Below are 17,724 nucleotides of genomic sequence, written 5' to 3' on the forward strand. Positions count from 1 at the left end.
TGGAAATATTTTGAAACATAAAATATGTAAAAGTGGGGAATTTAAAATGATTTTATAACGCCAATTCTATCAAGAAGATATGGCTATATACACTATTAATAACGTTTTCCCTATTTTTATTTATTGATATTATTTGACCCTACTTGAAACCAAGCATTTCAAAATTCCACAAAACTTCTACTAGGAAGAACCCATATAGCACTTAATATCACAGAAATTTTTTTTTATTAACTCACTCAATTGTTTATTTTCACTTGTTTTTACCCCGACTGTACAATGGCGAGGGTAATGTGTTTTAGTGATATGTATGCATGTTCATATGTTCGGACCTTGCTTCTAAACTATTTATCATAATTTGATAAATAAGGTATCATTGAAAGCGTCTTAATCATCCGCTGGTGACGTCACATTAAATTGAATATGGCTCCCTCTATAGGACATAAAGTAATGTACTGAAAACTAATTTTTATTTCAAATTACCGTGTTAGGTATCAAATAAAAATGCGTAATTAACACTTTTCAAAAATATACACCCAGTATATATTGTTATACTTTCTCACGAAATTAAACCCCAAAATAGTTTAAATAAAATAAAGTTCAAAAACTAAAATCCCGACGACTACAAAATCACGCTCTTAAAATTTTGAAAACAAGAAAATATTTACAACTGAAATTGTTATGATAAGTAAAATCGTCATAACAATCGAGGGACCTCTTTTCCGTCCTGTGGAAAAGTGTTTAATCTCTGAGGTCTCCCGACTGTAATGACAATTTTACTCATCATAACAATTTCAGATGAACATATATATTCTTACTTATTATTATTGTTCACATTTAATTATTATTTTTTTTTCAATTCTCTCTTTAATTATATATATTCTTGTTTTCATACTTTTAAGAGCATGATTTTGTAATCATCAGGGTTTTAGTTTTTGAACGTTTTTATTAAATAATGTTTTTTCAAATTCATGCGACTTTGTTAACTACTGAGTACTGCGTTAGTTCGTTAGTCCTGTGTTCCCATTTCTGTGACATTTGGTCTACGAGATCTTTGCACGGAATAATTAAGGGCGACAAAACTGCGTCGAGCTCGCAATACTCCAAAGACATCGGCTTATTTCCTGTTTATTACTAAAACTAAATCTCGTAACCGGCAATAAGAGGTAAGATTATTTAAAGGACGATTTTTTTACATTGAGGGGATCAACCTATCATGCCTTCATCACACTTACGATTCATGGGCTACTTTTTTGTCTATTCGCGATGCAGACATGTCAAAAAGTCGCCTTGGATTTATTTCAATTTAAGAGGTACATATCTCCTTAGACCTTGATTCCATGGTTTAAAATTCACTTCTTCGCATGTATTTTTCCCGTGCATCGCCTAGTCCATTCCCCTATTTAATTTTAAAATGATAGAATAATTTGATTGAACTATAATGAATAAATATAATTTAAATGAAATAAATTAAATAAAGTAAATAGCAATAATAATAATTTTTATTTATTAATAATAAATTTAAGATAAATAAAAATAATTATTAATTCAATTAAATGGCAATAGACTGAGTCACATCTAAATAAACCATTATATAGATATAGATATATTTAAATTGTTATTATTATTATTATTAATGTTTACTATTTATTATTGATTACTTTTGATGTGTAGTTTTGGAATGTTTGTTTATCTTGCAAGGAGAGAAAGAAAACTTGTTTTCTAATTATATTATTGTAAAATAAATTATGGGTATACATATAAAATGCAGTTTACGTCAAATATCCAATGTTTATATTCAAAAGTTCGATCTAGCAAACACCAAACTTGAAAATGGATTTGAGATTGGACAAGCATTGATTTGCCAAGGTTTTTCGAAACCTTGGCAAAGGCTAATAAATGAAGTTTTTTTTCTCTAAGCTAGTACTTTTTGCTAAAATGACAGGAAAGAGAATGATATTTTGAACAAAGTCGTTTAACTTACAGCAAGCACACACCACGCTTGTTTCATACATATTTATAAAAAAAATTTTATTAAAAAATACTTTTTAAAGGACAAGCTTTTATTGTACTAAAAAGTAGAAAATAATTTTATCTATAAGTCACGCATACCCGACTATTTGTAAAAGGTTGAGGCGGTTAATTTAAAATACCAAAAAATGAACCGGAAGCCTCATCTACTCCTTTGCCTAATTTCTTTTCGATTCATCCTTGATATTAAGCGCCTCAAGCTTTTACAAATAGTCGGGTATGAGTGACCAATAGATAAAATTATTCTCTACTTTTTAGTACAATAAAAGCTTGTCCCTTAAAAAGTATTTTTTATTAAAATTTTTTATTTAAGACTAAAAAAATGTATTTATATAAAATATGATGGAAGCGATGGGATAATCAGGGTGGCGCAACCTTACCATGCATTGTCATCCAAACTAAATGTGCATGCAAAATTTCAGCTCAATCGGTTGAACATATCTACTTCAACATTGAGTTCAAAGAATCCACCGTAACATGCACACATACATTGCAAGTTAAATAAAAGCTTTAAAAAAAACTACCTTAAGTGTATACAAAAAAAAACTTTAAATCTGATTAGTTGACGTAATTATCACGACATACCATACCCGACAAATATCAGATTATCCAACAGGATCCAGATAAAAACTAAATATGGTACCATAAAAAACGATGTTATTAATCTTTCTGAAGAACTTATGTTTCTGATGTTTTTATGAAATCCGAAAAAGGACTTCAGACCTAAAGGGAACAAATTTCAAAAAGGTTTCCTAAAGAAAGTAACCGTAAAGATGTTAGAAAAAAGACGCCTTAAGTTGCTGATATTTCGCAGTTCTTAGAGAAGTCAGAAAAGTACATAATAAGGAGTGCCTGATTATAACTTCTTACGAAATCAGAAAAAAGACGTTTCAATGAGGCCTTAAGTATTACTTCTGATAGATGTCAGTAAGAATATTTCGTAATATGATCATATGTATTATGATGACTAATATAAGTCAGATAGAAAGCCTTTTATTAGAGCTTTTAATTTTGAGCTTGTTTTGTTGTTTTTGAAGTCCCTAAAGATATTATATTTGAGCTTCCAGAAAGTTAATGAATTCACATAAATGTATCGACGAAATAGTTCAGACCTTATTTTCTTGAAAATTTTGCGACAAGACACAAGAACTTTTCTGAAAAAAAAAATTTAATATGGCGATAAATATAAAGCCGCCAAACAGTACAGCACCACTGAGACAGGGCGATACGTAAGAAGCAGCGCTTTTTTAATTTATTGAACCAACTTTGTTTTTCTCTCTTCAGGTTAGAACACATGAATGTCCACCTTCTCCCACACTGCAATAAGATAACTTATTGTCCGAGGACTAAAAGAAGCAGTTTATTTAACTTATTTAATTAAAAAATTTCCTTGGGCAGAAATATCACTGTTGAAGTGAACAAAATAAATTTTCTCTTCAAATTCGCGTTTCCAAGAATTTATTAGTGACATAGTGATTCCATTGTGATGGTTAAATAATATATAATACACTATTCTAATACTTCAGGGTGGGAAATGTGTAGAGACGTACAAACCAACCGGGCTACAACGTACATTCGATTTTCACCGGATTTATGACATATTCGTAAAAATTTTTCGAAAAAAGGTTGTTTGTCACTTTATAAAGAATAACGTGGCAATATAAACATGACTTTATTTTTACTCCTTTGCGTTATGTAACACCTAGGACCAAATATTTTCGCATTCCGACTAAGGAACTGTATCATCCATTTTGATTATTTAAAAGGATTCATCTATATTAAATTTTTTTACTTATTTCTTCTCAGTTAAGGAGGGTGACTCGCCAGTAATAGAAAAAAATAAATTAGTAGATAATGATCCGAATTTTTAGTATGCTATAGGTCACGAAATATATTATTGTATAAAACAAAAATTTGGGTATCTTACCGTTCAATTAAGAGAGTTTTTATTAATTAAAAATACACTAAATAACATAACCTGCTATGAGAATGGTATGTTATTTAGTGTATTTTTAATTAATAAAAACTCTCTTAATTGAACGGTAAGATACCCAAATTTTTGTTTTATACAATAATATATTTCGTGAACTTTAACATACTAAAAATTCGGATATATCTACTAATTTATTTTTTCTATTATTGCCGAGGGACTTTCCTTAAACACAATCGTTTATTGTTTTCGTCTGCCCAATAGTTTTATCGATAAAAATGGCTAGTGCTAATAAATGTCTGTGATGTTATAAACGCCTTTCACTATTTATTTCTATATTTATAAATAATATTGCAAAAATTTTTAAAGCTCAGTTTACACTTGTCTTTAACAGATAGTCACGGAACTAAGTTGTTTAATTATTCCTCAAGTGAAAGTAACTTAATGGAAAACGATCAGAAGTGATACTCAATTAAACATCCAGGATTTAAGTTTAAGATGACAAATATATATTTATATTAGTTATGTACTATTTATTGTAAACTATTCTCTATCAATTGAATTAATTATTTCAAAATTGTTAATTAGCCATATCATTTTGAAATTGCCTTTAAACTAACTTCCCGATGAGCTAGAGACTTAAAATTTGGAGCATAGCTCAGAAGTGAATGATAATGCATGAATACCAAATAAGCTCCCTAATACTCAAAATTTGTCTACATTTTTCCTAATTTTATTTTCCCTTTCTCCTCTACCTCGAAAAAAGTCCGTCTGCCATATATACTTCCTATGTGAGAAACTGCTATACATCGAGTCAGAAGCTTATCTACCACGCGGCAAACAGTTACAGATCCTGGATTTTTTTGACGTGCCATATCCTAGAATAAATTCGTGTTTACACTACGAAAATCGAAATCAAAACTTTATAATTTCTTTAAATTTGATTTGAATTTATTATGATTTACAAGCACTGACAAATAACTTCACGTCATTTGCATAACTGCGTGGTGACTCTTACTAGATTAGGTTACGTAATTATTGAAAGAAAAATGATGGTAGCTTTGAAATTGCCAACGATGCGACGTGGACGGGTAACTGCTAGTTTTTTATATAACAACTTATTTTTTCAATTCGTTCTTACAATTATTGACATATCGAATGAATACATAAAACCACCGCTGATTCTTAAGGCAGTAAAATTGTTTAACATGAAAAAAAAAATGTTATCGTTTTATGTTTGAAATATGTAAATTTTGTAAAAACTGTTGATTATATGATTTTATTTGCAATATAATTTAAATGAATAATAAATAGATCATTCAAAGAGATAAGTAAAAAATTTAATATATATCCACCCATTAATTATATTATATTCATGTATGAATAATATCACTGGACATTTTGTTTCATTAATAAATTATCTTTACGCAATTAACAAAGATTTATAGTTAGTTAATAGATTATTGTCATTGTTGTATATAAAATAAACGTTCATCATATAGTTTTGGAAATTAAAAAAAGCTAGGGATGAATTACTATAAGTAAAATTAAATGTCTAAAAGGAAAAAATTAATGCATCTTTGAAATTTTCCACAAGTGGTTATTAGGCTGTCAAAACTTCGTAATAAAAAATCCACTCAAAGTCGTACCTAACCCACTTTTTTGTGTGATAATTGGGGGGGGGGGTGGTTTTAATCAGTTTTTTACAAATTACAAAATACCATGCATTTAATAAATAAAAAATATAATTAAAGTTTGTAGCTGACGTATTTGTACATATTTTCTCGACTTTATTTCTTCAAAACTAACCAAGATATGCCAAATTAAAAATGGAATTTTTTTGCTTATTCAATCAAATGGAAAAGTATCCATATTGTAAACCGTTAGAGATAGAACAAAAGTTTAAATGTAAAATTCCTTATAAAAAAATTATCAACTTTTATTTAAATCATTCTTTCGTCAACATCAATGTGGACTTGTGAGGGCGCAGTTCAGGAAAAGACTTTGATGTCCAAGTTTTGATAGTTACTAATCAAAAAGTGTCATTTAATTATATTTCGAAAAATCAACACTTTCCAAGTTATTGACGATTGAAATTCGGAGTATTCAACGTTAAATATCTGAGAAATTGGACGTTTATTGAAAATAGTTTATCATACACTTTTTAAACTAAAAATTAACGGAGTTTTAAAGAAAAGAAAGTTTATCGTACCTTTTTTTATATTTTTTTAACCCAAATGCTGATGAATTTACCACGAGAGCTAAAATCAATGCTTGCCGTTTTTCAAATTACTTGATTTAAATACTGACAACATGCTCAAAAAGATCTGTTAGTTTTGGATGTATAGTTTTCGAAATATTGCAATTTTAATGTAAAAAAAAAATTCCAACAAATGGAAAAATTTGCCTTTATCGTTAAATAACTCGAAAAAATTACAATAATAATCAAGTTCCAAAAAAAGTTTATAGGAAAAAAATTTAGCTGTTTTTCCGCAGAATACATTACTTTGTAAACTTTTTTTTTAACATTATTATTTTTCGTTTTATATTAAAGGATAATTTAATTTTTTTCGAAAAAAAATTTTTTTTTTCTGCTAGCAATTTTTGGGCATGTTGTCAGTACCTAAATAAAGGAAATTGGAAAGCTGCAAGCATTAATTTTAGTTCCCGTGGTAACTGCATCAGTTTTTGTGCTAAAATAAAAACAAATATATTTTTTTCATAAAACGTCCAATTTTTCAGTTATTGGTCTTCAAATACTCCGGATTTCAATCGCCAATAACTCGGAAAGTATCGACTTTTCGAAATATACTTAAATAACACTTTTTGTTTAGATTTTATCGCTCTATCATCATATTACTTTTGATCTAGAGGGTGAACAAAGTTTAATCCCAAATTTTCATCGAAATTGGTTGCTATAGGTCAAAATTTAGAGCTTTCGTCTATTTTTCCTCGTTTATTGGAATACTAACAGAACATGAAAAAATACGAATATATCATAACAATCATCATAACAAAAACACAGTTTCAACACAACAACACAGCATACGGGAAAGCCAAAAGAGATTATTTTGAGCTGCTGTTATAGGTTTCAATTTTCACCAGACATTTGCAAGGTTATTATCAACTAGTAACGTTTGCTTACATATCTTATTAGAGATTTGTTGGTTAATTGTCCAATATAATTGTATACAAACAAATTAATTGTGATTGTATGAGGTTGTTGCATCGAAAGTCATATGGAATGTTAATCCATACAACAGATGGCGTCATTAAACATCGTTCAGACAACATTTTTTTAGGGTCCATAGTTCATTTTGTACTCTAGAGTATAAATAATATATAGATAATGTGTTTGTACCCAAGTTTGGAAGTTATTGAACTAAAAACAGGCTGTTTTTTAACTTGCTATTTTCAATAAGTGTTTCTTCACATTCTATATTATCCGATTTTAGTATCAGCTATGACACTTCCACTTTCGGGGATCTCATCTGGCAGTTGATGTTGCAATAGGGAATATTCATGTATTTTTATTTTATTTTTAATTCATTGTTTACACCGTTATAACATAGTAAAAAATATAAATGGGTAAAAAAATATTAAAAATAGAGAATAATTTTGAGATGTTTAATCGCAGTCCTTTTGGCACTCTCTGTCAGTTGGCGACAGTTCAATGGTACTGTTTAGTACAGGTGTAATACCCACGTATGTAGTAATTACATTTTATATCCATGGTAATACCATACAAAATATAAGTAATTCATACCATACAGTATGTCAACAAGTCTGACAACACACATACTATGACATCACGTACGTTTTAGAAATTGGAATTTCTCTCACTGAATTTGTACTTTTATTAATTAATTTTAAGTTATTAAAAAGATATTAATTACTAAAATAATGTTTTAGTTCAAATGTCCAGCCAATAAAGTTTTTACGGAAAAAATATTTGAACGAAATGGAAATTTCATGAATATTCCCTATTTCTCATCTAGCAGTATGCAAGTAAAAGTATTTCTTGAAGCAGATAAAAGAAATTATTTTTGAAATCATAGATTCGTTTGGTAAGAACACAACACACCTATAATTCCAATGGTACGTATGTCATCGAATAGAATACAAGAATACATAATAAGTACTACATGAATACACATATTATTAAAAAGCAGGCGTTAACAAATAACACCACAATACAATAAACTGGTTAATATACAATTAACACAACCAACAGCTGTCTCAATCAAAGTCTAGCTCTAGATATAATATGCATGCTCTTAGTATTAGTAATCTAACTAACTTTACTTGTAAATATAAATAAATACAAATATTTTTTAATAAAAATAAAGTGTAAAATAAAATGAGTCATCCATCTATACTAGTAAGTACGTAAGTAAGTTTAACTAAACAAACCAGCCAAAGTAAAAAGAGATCTCTTCTTCTAACTTATACTCAACAACACATTATAACTGCCTAGTCGTTTTAAATGATTGATAGTCAAAATACATTATGAAAGTAGATTCGATTTCAAAAATTCTTTTTTCTACTTCTTACTTAGACCCTCAGTAACATTCATAGTCATTAACTTCTGCCTTCAATTGAAAAAGCTGTTTCATCCGAAAATCGAAAGAGAATATAAAATTAATATTTTGCCCCTAGATAATAATACAGTAATAATATAGTAATAATACAGTAACTGTAATAATAATTAAATTTTTCTTTTTTACATATTTTTAACTAAGGACCCCTCGACGATCAGTGGCGTCCACAGTTTTTAGCCAGGGTAAGCAGAAATTTTTAAAAGCAACTATATTATCAAAAATACGGTTGTTGGTTTTGATTCATCGTCATGGTGAGTAAATAATAATGTAGGTATTTTTAACCACAAATATCCATAGATTGGCTGATTTTATTGACTTTATAATTACATAAAAGCAGTTAGAAGATGGTGGTGTGAGTATGCCGATTTTTTCCAAAGTTGTGATACTTAAGGAATTTTCTACGTGTTTTTCAGATTGGTTTCAGATGGTTTTATTGTTGGGAAATAGTAGACGAGGGGAAACGATTGCTGTGTTTGCAACCTGTCAGCCAAAAATCTGAATCAGATCGTTTTGTTTTGATTTTACGATTGAATTTAACTTTAGTTTGTGATAATTGCAAATGTTTGTGATAATTGCGGTGTACAACGGCCTTTCTCGATCACTTGTTTTTTGTCATCGAAAGATAGTTTTGAAAAGGAATAATTTTTTTTTCTATACACACACTATCATTTTTCTCTAACGTTCAAATCTTAAACAGAAGCCTTCTAGAAGCCGGTCGTTAGACAGTAGGGATCGTTTATTGTATGGACATATGTGAAGTGAGTTGAGTGGATAGTTGTGGTCGTTACTCCCCGCGGTGACTGGCCGTACTGGGGGGTGTTGTGGAGATGTTGCTTTATGTCAATACTTTATATTCAGGTTTGGTTTCAGTTGGATGACATTTATGAAACAAGTTTTGTCAGGATATATTTTTAATTTCGCAATCTTCAATATAACAGAACAGCTCCTATATAACAAGTGTAAATGATGGAAATATGGCGGATAATAATATTCTACTTACTGTACATGTCAGATAGCAAACTTCTTAAGATTCTTAGGTAATGCTAGATATGAAGCCAAATTCAATTATCTTATTTTTCTTTGTTCAGCAATTTCTTACGATGCAACGAATAAAAACAAAGAAAAAAAACATTTGGTCTAGGTAAGGATGAAGTAGAAGCTATTGACAATTACCGCCATAGATAAAAGATTTAGTTATATTGTATAGATATCCTTCTCTATAGGAGAACTTCTTACTGTGAAATAGTTCGTGCACCAGTCTTTAGTAGCGTTAGTTTTGCCTGGTGTTTTTTTTAATTCAAAATTTTTATATAATTTTAGTATAATCAATATTTTCAAACATTTTTTTACAATATTTTTTATTTAAAGTAATTTTATTTATTTAATAATTTAAATTAAATTGTTTTTAAATTCAATGATATATTTTGTAGAACTTTTCCGAACTATTTACCAAATTTTAGTTTTTCTAGGGAAGATTTTCTAATTTTGTATTTTTGATACCTTTTCAAAGCCAATTCTTTAATTTAATTCATATGCCTGGAATCCAAACCTTTCAAAATATTGTTCACATTTTTTGTCCAGATGAAAATGTATAAATTAAAAAAAAGGTTCAAAAACATTGTGCCTTTCACAAGTAAAATTTGACATTCCAATACAACTGAACTCGCAAAAATATTTCTATGGTGATAGAAATATAGGTTTTATAATATATGTATATATTTTAAAATGAAATTTTTAATGGTAAATATGTATCAACTACCGCCACACGTGTTTGGTGGAGAAATAAGATGGTGAATTTCTTTACTATTAAGATCACTCAGCATGGTTACCGCCTTAAAAATGATTACGGCTACTGTTACTACGCAATCACTATTACTGATAATGACTGAAAATCATGGCATTCTTGTAATGGATCATACTACTGCACAAACTAATGGCTTTAAAGAAGAGTTAATGGTATTAAAGCGACCATATATTTATTTATATTTTTATATTTATTGGACATATTTGCATGAGTGAAAAATTTGTGTAGGCATATTCCTTCGGTAGATTAACAATTCTAAACAGATTAGATTGAACGATTAACAATACTAAAAGGTTCAGCAAATTACTAAACTAAGCGATATATCTCTTCTCTGACATTTTGAAAATTTCAAATTTCAAAGTCGACAGAATTACTGCTTTGTTGAGTGTCGGACAAAAGTTATAATCATCGGAGAATCGAATATCTTCTTATTTAAAAAATAATTATTCATCAATTTTCAGCTGGATACGCAATTTAAAATTTGCGAGCTGTTAAGCGCCAGTCTCGCAATAATATCCTTTCTCAATATCTAAGGACTACACCCATAGAAAAGAGCTTCATACCTAATTTAACAAATTTCTTAGAAAACTCATATCATTTCGTTTAAAAAAAGCTTTTGACTACGTTACAATCAATCTTTTATAGTTTCTCTGTTCATATATGCATTAATGGGTATTTAAAACTTCTCAATGAATTCTCTTTCACCAATAGATAAATAAAATGTTTATATGTATATGTGTATGTATTTATGTATGTGTTAAATAAAATATGACATTGAAAAACCTTCACGGTTGGTGAGTTTTATAATAATATTCTTGTATTTATTAATGTATGTGATATACAAATTTATAAAAAAAAAAAATCTACTAATAATCTATTAATAATGACGTAATCATAGTGACGTATGTATTGCCCTTCTCATGTGTAATTTATCCTTTTCTTCATTCTAGAATAGGTATAATTTTTTTTTTATCTTTGCACACTGAAATACTCTAATTACCATTATCTTTCAATTCATTAAGTTTTTATAGTAATTATTTCGTAATTAATTTTGTTTTTGCTTGATTTTTTATCTTTAACTATTTAAAATTGCATCAACACTTAATCTTAACCATTTTATTTTGTTAAACATTGGTATTTATTAGTACTTTTTTTCAGAATTAAGGATATACCAGCACCAAGGCAATTTTAAATAAATAGCTTGATTTTTAATTGATATGAAGTTGACCTAAGAAAATTTTTAAGGTGGTTGTCCAATTACACAGGTCTGCAAAAAAAATTTTTTTGACAGCTGTATGAGATATTTTTACTAAATTATATGTTTTAGAATGCGCTGATTTCAGCAATGATGGCCATTTTTTTTTCTATCAAGTAAGGTTTTTTTGCAAATTCAAAAACAAAAAATTGGTAAAAGCACACGTTTATTAAAAATTATACAGTAGCCTGCAAGCATAGTGACATCCCATCTTCTTTGGTACCGTCTCTCAATATCGCGGAAATCCTGGTGAAACCGCTCCCCCTGTTTTCATTGCAAGCTAACAGGTTTTGAGAAAAAAAGTCTTTGTAGGAGTGCAAAAAATGGACCTTCAGGCTTATCTTGCAGCTTTGAGCTTCGTATGCTGCTAGTTGAACAATGGTTTTTTAGTCAGGATCCTTAGTATTTCCCAAAAACTTTCACACTACATCCTTGAACGACACATAAAAGCTTATTTTTCTTTCTCATTCATACTTTCCACAAAAAGGGTGCCGGTTAAAAGCCTTCTGATGTCGGGGCAAGTAAAAACTGCCTCTTTCAATTTTGCTTCTGACAGCTTCGGGAATTTTATACATAGATATTTAAAACACCCTCTTCAGGAGTTTTACAAATTGTTTCATCAACCCCAAATTGATATGGAGAGGTGGTATCAAAACTCTTTCTGGCGGTACAAAACTAGTATTGATAAAATTTTTCTCTCCAGGTTTTAAAGTTTCTCGGGGTGGCCAATCACTTTTAGTACAATGCTGTTCTCTGGCTCTAATATCCCATAAGCGTAAACAGCAAGGGTATTTAGTATAGCCTGCCTGCTGACCCAAAAACATCGTCAACTGCCTGCTGACCCAACAGTCTTTCCAGGATAATGGCCAAATTATTACAGTTAGTTTTTTTCCACATACACAGAATACCCCATTGGAAGCGAAGATAATTTATTTTCATTGTGCAATAATAATACTTTAAGATTAGTTTAATATAATATTACTATAAAATACTATATAATACTATTTAAAGACTAGTTTATATTGTTACTAATTTCTATAGAACCCTATGTGATAAAATGTTTTGAATATTTTTCCTGTTTTTAGGAGGTCAAAATCTATAAGAAAATGTAAATAAATCCTATGCAGTTAAAACGGTACATGATGATATGTTTTCATAGATTTCTACAAATTAGTCGGTGGAAATTAAAAACTAACTATTTAAATTAAAGCTACAACCTTAATAAATTAATGAAAACAAAAAAGCTCGGTAGCGGAGTCACAAGTAAGAATAAAATTTTTTCGATATCTTGAGTAATTTTCAAAATATTGAAAAATTAAAATTTTTCTTAAATTATTTAGCTATTTAGTGACAACCATACTGATTTATACATAGTATGAAACCAGCCGAATGAATACCATGTCAAATATCGACGATATAATGAGGATGTAACGATTGTAACTCTTTTTCCAAATTTTGTCTTGATTTTCAAGCCAGCAAACCAGTCAAAATTCAACTAGTATTTCTATCTAGCAAAACAACAAGGTAAAAATCCAATAATACTAGATTCGTATAAATAAAATTTTCATGGTTTTTTCGCCATATAGTTGGTAAAAAAAAATCCAGCCCGCGTTGCAAGTTAACACAGTGAAATATAACGAGTTCTATTTTTAGGATGTAGGATGGAAATTTTTGTAGACAGCACTGAAAAACAACTCGTTTAGGGATATAATCGCTAAAATAAAAGAAAGCTCATTGAATGGCCTAAAAATATTAATTTGAAACAAATATTTGCTTATTTCCAAACAAAAGTAGCAATTTAAAAATAATTTTTGTCATTTTCGAATAAATCTTATAAAAATTTAAAAGGTTCTACCGAGATTTGAACTCGGATCGCTGGATTCAAAGTCCAGAGTGCTAACCATTACACCATAGAACCGTTGATTTGATTCTAATAATTTTTGTAAAAGTTGGCATACGTATTTTATGTTTGTATACAATTTAATGCCGTAATTAAATGTCAAAGTTTGTTTTAAATGTCAAATTAATTTCAAGCTTATCAAAATTTTATCTAATTAACAAAAAAAATTTATCTTTTTCAGCAGTTTTGTAAAGATTAGTTTTTACAGACAACGGTTCTATGGTGTAATGGTTAGCACTCTGGACTTTGAATCCAGCGATCTGAGTTCAAATCTCGGTAGAACCTGTATTTTAATTTTTAGTAGTTTTACCTAAAATATTTTTTATGTAAAAATACTGAACACTGTCTTTTTTTCCGAACTGCAATACAATCTCACTAACACGACACTTCGATAGAACGATACGTCCAGTACTTAGGAACACTCCGGCAATCGAATTTTATAAAAAAAGATGCTTATCGTGCCAGTGATGTTATTTACTATGAATTTTTCGTTGAGCCAATTTTTCTATACAAACTAATAATCCGAACATGCCAATATTAAGAGGGTTCTTTGCCAACAATGTTTAGTAAAAAATATTAGATTACAAGGAAAAATAATTTTTTCGTAATAGTTTTTATGTATCGTATAGTTTCCATCATACTTTACCGTGTAAATTTTTATTCAAAAATTTGTTGAAAATGTTAACAGTCTTGCGAGAAAGTAACACCCTACCAACTATCTTGAATTATAATACCAGTTATCGATTATATGGAGTGAAAAAAAAACTGAAAATTATTTTTCGAAATATTCAGTTTTCTGTTTTTAATAAAATATATAATTTACCGTGAAATTTATTGAGAGATGATTAATAAACTGAAAAAAAAGTACTAGCAGAAAAATTTGTTCTTAAAAACCAAGTAAATAACTACTTTATTTTTTAAGAAGTCAAATACTTGTTTGATTGAATTAATAAGCACTCTCTGTACATGAAATACCATATACAGAGAGTTTTGATTACGGAACCGTTCGTGTTTTTACGTCATCTAAGTAAAGTAGTCATACGGCTTAGCAAAATGATACTGCATTTTATGCAGAAAGCAAGCCAGTTTGCCCAGTGATACTAGGGACCAATATGAATGATTTCGTCCGAGGAAACGGAAATTTCGTCCACTTTAATTCAAGATGGCGGACATTTTCCAAAATGGCGACTGCATTATTTAAAAAATTTATTGTCTGAAAACGGTTGCACCGATTTAAGTGATTGTGGTGTCAATCAATTCTTATTGATTGAAAAATTAAAGATGGCGGCCGAATATTAAGAAAAGTGTGTAATTTTTTAATTAATTTTTCATTCTAGTAAAAATAACAACTAAATTGATATGGTGACATATTTTTTATTTAAATAAAACTTGATACTATAAGCTACAAAATAAAAAAAAATTGCTTTACAATCCATAAAGTTTTTGAATTATACGCATTACAAAAGATGCGTGTGGTTTTGAAAGCTTTCATTGTACGTAATGTGATACATCGCACAAACGTCAGTAGATGGGGGTACTCTAGTATGTCCATCCTAAGTTTGTGACCTCGAGCACCCTGTGTTAACTTGAGGTTGGAGGGGGCCCAAAATTTTTAGACTTCTTTCAGTTTTTCGCTTATTTTTCGTTACTTAAGCTCAGTTTGTGTTCTAAAGTTGTAGAACATTGAATTTGCTAAACTGTGGTATATTAAACGATTTTCTAGACTCAATAATAACCGAGATACAGCCGATCAAAGGTAGACAAAATTTCTCAAAATGTAAAAAAGTAGCCGAAAAATGACGGTTTTTGCCCTACAACTTTTCATTGCCATCATATCGTGTTAATTATGTTAATCGATCGTGTTATAACTCGATCCCTCACTGATAAACGGTGATGTTTACGATAAGTAGAGAGATGTCTCTTTTCGTTTTGAGGAATCGTATTCACAGACAAAGAGAACACCTTTATCAAAATTTTGTTCGTAGCATCAATATTTTCAAGCGTTACAAACTTGGGACTAAACTTAGTATACCCTGATATATATTTCATATATACATGGTATAAAAATTCAATGAAATTTATTTATTATTTCCTTACGAGTGTGCCATTTCAACCTACTCTATGGTGTCAACTTTAAAAACAAACAACTTGTATTGAAACTTTTTTTATTTTTTTGTATAACTAATACAAAAATTTCATAACAATCATTTTTGTTTTGTGGTCGTTGCAATAATAGTATTCTGATGGCTAAAGAGTAGATGACTAAGTAAATGTTGAAGAAACGGTTGCAAAATAAAATTTATGAATAATTTTGTAAATTAAGAGGAATTTTTATATATTCTTATTATTTTGAACTTTCAACCTTCTATTATTCTAAAGTCTCACTCATTTGTGGATGTGATAATTGTTGAAGAATGTTTTATTCATTAAAAAAACATACTCACTTGAGTCATAGTATTTTTTTTATGTTTCAAAGGACATAAATTATATATTTAATTAATGCCAATTCAAAGAAGTTCATATGGTTCAAGGTACTTATCCCATACGAATATTTTTTTTATTATTTATTTTTTTTTTTGAGGACACTTTAATTGAACAAATTGATTGAATTAAGTGGTTATTGATTGATGATTTAGTATACTTTCAGGAACCCGTGACAGTAAATAGCATTGATTCATATGCGAAATTTCAAAATCCGTGTAAGTTCAGTTTTATTGTCACGGGCTCCAGGACTATAATAGTCGTAACTAGCTTTAAAATAGTAGTAAAAATTTTCTAGAAAAACAACACCTTTCTTCATATTATCTGTCCGATATAATGGATGCAAAAGCATCTTTGGCAGGATCTTGGAAATTCTCACAGCAAAATGTATACAGGAAAATGCATATTTACGAAACCAAAAAATGTTTCAAACAAAAGTTGTTAACTTGTAGATACAAACATTTTTTGTATTTGAATTTTTGTGAATTTGAATGTTACGATTGAAAGGATGGATCCGAAACCCACAAGTCACTATTAACGCCCTGAACACGCTTTAAAAATTTCAGCTCGATAAATCTTTCCGTTTTTGATCTATCGTGCTCACGGACAGACGGATGTCCGGACAAAAGCAAATGAACTAGTTAAGTGATTTTATGAGCACCCATACTCAATTTGTAGTATGAATTTTCTAAGCGTTAATATGAAGCTAAATTTAATATACCTTGATATATTTCATATATACAGGATAATTCTTGGACTGTTTCGTTAACTTTATGACACAGTGTATAAGCAAAAATTTAATGGTAAGTTTTTGTAACATAATCAGCAAGATATTTTAGTTGATGAAAATAAAAAGTTGTATTATGGCATTAATTTTTACTTAAATTGTTATTCACATTTTAATACTCTGCTATATAAATTTTGATTAATCTATCAAAAATGTAACAGTTCCTTTGTACTAAATAATTCTCATTGTTTTCAATTATCATAAAAATTATTTATTGTTTCTTCATCAAATATGAACACGTCATTAATTTAGACGCCAATGTGTCATACCGACAAGTATATATTCTAAAGGTCAAATACAATAATTAATAAAAGTTATTAATTTATTAAATAAATTCTTTTCAGTGAGTAAAAGTAAAATAAGATTTTATTAATGAAATAAAAAATCTTAGGTTCTACCGAGATTTGAACTCGGATCGCTGGATTCAAAGTCCAGAGTGCTAACCATTACACCATAGAACCTCTGTGATGAACAACCAAAATAAATGAATACTACTTCATGATTATTAATTTCATGTATATTACTAACATAATGATGATAATTTCCATTATGTATTTTACTAACATATGCCAATAAATTTGCAAATAGCTTGAAAACATTGTTAGTTCACATTTATGTGGAGAGATGCTCCATGGGGTAGAGGGGGTTGGTTTTATTCCCAAAACCTTCTCTTTGGACATGGGTTTGTTACCTCGAGTTGGATCAAACAAGTGTTACTAGAGTTAACATTTCTACTGGGAGATACAAACTTTCCCAAATGTCCATTCAAATAGCTATTAAAGATAAATTAAACGTGCAATTTAGTAATCTCATTAAACTTTTCTTTTTTTTTTTTGTAAAATAATTACATTGATTATCAAATTGGAATGTTAAGTACCTCATTTATTCAGTACTCGAATCTTAAGTACACAATAATCAATACTTACTTATTGTTGTTA

The 17,724-nt window shown here is 29.0% G+C and overlaps 3 non-coding genes across 3 annotated transcripts; 1 reads left to right on the top strand and 2 right to left on the bottom strand.

Annotated features, from left to right (window-relative positions):
* Window positions 1-13,464: 13,464 nt before the first annotated feature.
* Trnaq-uug lies at window positions 13,465-13,536 on the bottom strand. The gene has a single exon. It is a non-coding gene; the product is annotated as a tRNA-Gln (tRNA).
* A 195-nt stretch (window positions 13,537-13,731) lies between these two features.
* Trnaq-uug lies at window positions 13,732-13,803 on the top strand. Its single transcript has one exon. It is a non-coding gene; the product is annotated as a tRNA-Gln (tRNA).
* Window positions 13,804-17,175: 3,372 nt separating this feature from the next.
* Trnaq-uug lies at window positions 17,176-17,247 on the bottom strand. Its single transcript has one exon. It is a non-coding gene; the product is annotated as a tRNA-Gln (tRNA).
* Between the last annotated feature and the right edge of the window lie 477 nt (window positions 17,248-17,724).

This window comes from Chrysoperla carnea, chromosome 5 (assembly GCF_905475395.1).
Source record: "Chrysoperla carnea chromosome 5, inChrCarn1.1, whole genome shotgun sequence".
NCBI lineage: Eukaryota > Metazoa > Arthropoda > Insecta > Neuroptera > Chrysopidae > Chrysoperla > Chrysoperla carnea.